At 40.7% G+C, this 4,136-nt stretch overlaps 1 protein-coding gene across 9 annotated transcripts in view; it reads right to left on the minus strand.

Annotated features, from left to right (window-relative positions):
• The window catches only part of TNC (tenascin C), a 72,442-nt gene extending 71,715 nt beyond the window's left edge, over positions 1-727 (minus strand). For 3 of the 9 annotated variants that reach the window (XM_075112275.1, XM_075112273.1, XM_075112284.1), the window contains exon 1: positions 530-727. The gene's annotated coding sequence lies outside the window, so the exon portion shown is untranslated. The remainder of the gene's footprint in view (positions 1-529) is intronic. The other 6 variants (XM_075112278.1, XM_075112280.1, XM_075112279.1 and 3 more) reach the window with 2 other exon arrangements.
• Positions 728-4,136: the final 3,409 nt, after the last annotated feature.

Raw genomic sequence — 4,136 nt, forward strand, 5'->3', positions numbered from 1 at the left:
GTGGGAGGAAGGTGACAAAGGCTTCAGTGCAAATAAGTGTGCAGACAGCAAATTAAAAAGGAAAAGGGCCTGACCCTTTTCAAGTCATACACAGTAGCATAGGAAAGAGAAGTTACCTGGGAGGTTTGAGAACTGAAGTGGATTTGGTCTGGCATGAGGTGAGGATGGGGGAAACGTTTATATTAGTTCAGTAGCCAAAAGGAAATCCAAAATCTGATTTTCTCCCCTTCCTGCCAATTTGGTTTCTGTCTATATCTCTGGAGATGTTCAGCATTCAAGTAACTCATCCTTCACTCATTCACCCAATCAGATTGAGGTCATTGAGACTTTTCTTACATTACTATTACACTGGGCAATAAAGACGAACTAAAGACAGGCATGCTTCAATTCAAAACTATTCCTTAATAAGACCCCTGACTATTCAGACTGATAGTCATAACTATGAGGGTCACGACAGAGCACTGTGTCTTTGCAAACTTGTGTGGGAGAGAGCTCCTGATTTTTTAATTCAGGAAGGAAGCAGACTTACCTTACAGACTCTGACAGAGATTAGATCCCGCTGTTATCAGTCTCCATGAAATAAATATGATGTTAAAGTCAGCTTTCGGCTTCTGACTTTGTTGCCGTCCTGTCAAAACTCAGAGAAGTTGCGTTGTCTAATTTTGCGTGTGAGTGTGTGAAAGACAGAAGCGTTTGACAGTAAGGCAAACTGGTCAGATCAGCCAGATTCTGCTGGGTTTATATAGCTGAGCTGCAAATCCTGATCCTTGGCTCATTCCACTGTAATAGGATGCCTGAAGGCATTTTTTTCAGTTTTGCTTTAAAGGAACAGCCTCTCTCTTTGGCTTAGCTTCTGAAAGACACACACGCACACTCACATACACACACTGTCATACACAGGCACACACACAAAAAAAGAATTTGCATGCAATTTATGGCTAAAGAAGGAAACCCCTGAACCATTAAAAAAGAAAGTCAGCTCAGGGCAAATGACTCAGAAAGCAGAATATTTTCCTTACAGCATCAGCAGAGTACATTATCAGGAGTTTTAATCCCCTCATCCCCATTATTTTAACATTGCAAAAGAGTAATATATTTAAATAAAAACAGAGGAATCACAAGCAGGATTTCAATTCTAGGAACTCCTACAGAACATAATGGGTCTAATGTAAATCGACTCTGCTCCACTGGAATCAACTGAAAAATTCAGATTTACACAAACTGAGGATCTGGCAAATCCCCATATTTTCAAGCCTGTGATCTCCTTTGCGTCCTTTTGCTCCCTTTTTGCTCTCTCAAGAGCTGTAGGGAGAAGAGTGGAGAAATCAAGAGAAAAGTCTAGTGAGCAGAATCCTAGCCCGATTCGTTGTAAAACACCAGAAGAGCTAAAAGCCCGAAGAGAATGACACGGGAGGGATTCCCTTTCTTCTCAGATCTGATAAAAAGAGATTACGTGGCTCTGTGTGTGTAAAGATAATTCATCCACTTCTGTGAGGCTTACGGATTCTCAGTCATTGCATTCTCTCTGCTTCCCATCCCAGAGCTATCAGTAACACACAGCGTGCTCAGCTGGGACCTCTTCACGGGTGTTTGTTATCTCTGTCTACCCTTGAACCTCAGGCTTGTGGCAAAAAATAAAGGTCACAGTTAAAGGATTCTCATTAACACTGATCTCCCTCCTACCTGAGACTAAAGTCTGCCTCTCCCTTGCCTATACCCCAGCCTACTGTTGGTTTGGGGTCTTTTTGCTGGGGGGAGGGAGGCAGTGGCACCGGGGGAGAAAGGAATATTAATCTTTAACTTTCAGGTATATCTTCTAGGATAAAGGATGAAACCACTCTTCTGTTTGATGATTTAGAAAGCCAGACTTATACAAACACCTCTGAAGACAACAAAAACACAGAACACTACTCACCAATTTCAAGGGGCTATGGGACAGCCCAGGAGGAAAGCGATGGGTTCCTACTCAGGAACAAGGATGCTCATAAGGATAAAAATTGATTGCCCGGGCCTTGCTGATCATGTTTCTTTCTGACTGTATCTCCCCACAGCTGACCTTTCCCAGGCTCCATGAGCTCACACATCACTTTCAGGAGCTTTTCCTTTTTGCTGCTTCACAAGCACAGTACTAGCAGGAAGATTTGGCCCATCCTACACATTTAGGAACGGATGGGAGAATTCCTGACCCCGAAATTCTGAATCACCATTTTACAATCATTATTTTTGGAGACCATAAAAAGTAGAGTTCTTTTGCTCGCTGAACTACTTAAATTTTCTTTGCTGTGGCTTTCATACATAACATTGACCCCATGTGTGTATTCTCTTGTGTCTAATAATAACGCTGAGCTCACGCTGAGCTCCCTTCCTCAGCACATGGCACAAATTTTAGTCCTTTCCAAAGAGCTGCTGCTGAAAAACCAACCAAAAAACACCAAAACAAAACAAGTAAACCTTCTAGAAGTTTTTACAAATTATTTTTCCAAGAAACAGAACCCGCTTCTCCAACCAATTACAGAAGTGTTCAAAAAATACTGAGATCAGAAGTTTCAGTAAAATCAGTGATGCATGTCTATCAGCCACTTATGGACATCCATTTCCAATCTCTGAGTTAATTTTTTGACACGCTGTGTTTTATACCAGTCATGCCCTAAAAGAAGAAAAGAGCCTTTGCTGGAGAGAGGGTCAGAAATCTTAATTAATCCCTGGTAAAGGCATCGGATCCTCTTTGATTGCCGATTTCTTAAAAGTAAATCTTGTTCTGGACATCTCCACCAATTGCAAAGGTTTTCTGTACACAGCCACTAGTAAGTCTACAATTTTTGTGTGTAATTCTTCCCAGGACGTTCTCAAGATGGTCCTGGTGCCAGCCTACATTAGCTCTCCCCCAATTACAGAGTCCTGTGAAATCCAATTTAAACGTGTACTCGAGGCCAAAAACTGCACATGAGACAGAACACAATTTCTCCAATAAAACCTGACATGGACTCAGGAAAAGATGGCTCCCCGTACAATGAACCATTCGCTGTCTCTTACTTCAGTGGACCTTCCACATACGTTTGCAAAACACTTTTTTTCATTGTCAACACCCACAGTCTAAAAAAAATAGTTAAAGCTTGTGTATCAACTGTGGGAAGCACCTTGCAGGATTTGGTTTTGGAGAATTTGCTAATACAACTTTTCTGCAAACAGTTATTGAATCAAAATTTAAACTCAATTTTTCCCCAATAGTTCTCTGCCCACTCACCTGATTTCAAAAAAATATGCTGTATGTGTCTCAGGTAAGAGTTCAGGCCTGTTCTTGCTTTATCTTTTTGGGCTTATCCATCCTTAATCATAGTCTGTTGCAAACATTGAATGATACACTGAGTCAGAAGCAAATGATAGCATGAAAGGGCAGGGAAAATGTATTTTAATCAGAAAGATAGCTTTAGGTTGTGATCTCTAACAAGCAGGACTAAAATTGGATTCTGTGCCCTGTGTTATCCTATTTCATTAGATAAATGTGGATAGCAATTGATTTATTTTTTTTTTAAATTAAAGGAACAGGGAGAAATTAAATGGACACTGGACTTCATACTCCTGAGTTTATTGCTGTGGTTTTATATGCTTACAAGCTCATATTAGAGATGAAATGCGAACATGTACAGAAGGTCATAACAGATAGACAAAACTAGGAATATCTTGATAATTACGAAAGCATAAAATAGACCAACTTATTGTTTTGGAAAATATTACTGGATTGCAAAAAATTACGCTCATTATTACCTTGGGACAAAATTGTTATAACACAGATAATTAGACTTAGTTCCACTTTAATACCTGTGTTGGTTCACCCAGTCAGTCCTAGGAACAATCTAGTTTGAGGGAAAGCTGCCCTGAATGCAAAGACATAAGCACAGGGGAATTAACACTACCGTCACATAGCCTGAGAAGTCTTTTGCCACGCACATAGTGCAGCCGATTTTAATAACACGCAGGTGGGAATGCAGTGAGCCACTGGAATATAACTTAGGAAACATAAATGGCCAGATGACATTGCTTTCGGGCAGGGAAACAGACACTTGTTTTGAACAATTTTAGGAGCAAGGAGAAGTACTCGGTGCCTGTGGCTGGAAAGAGGGGCATTTCTCACAGAA

The sequence above is a fragment of the Phalacrocorax aristotelis genome, chromosome 17, assembly GCF_949628215.1.
Source record: "Phalacrocorax aristotelis chromosome 17, bGulAri2.1, whole genome shotgun sequence".
NCBI lineage: Eukaryota > Metazoa > Chordata > Aves > Suliformes > Phalacrocoracidae > Phalacrocorax > Phalacrocorax aristotelis.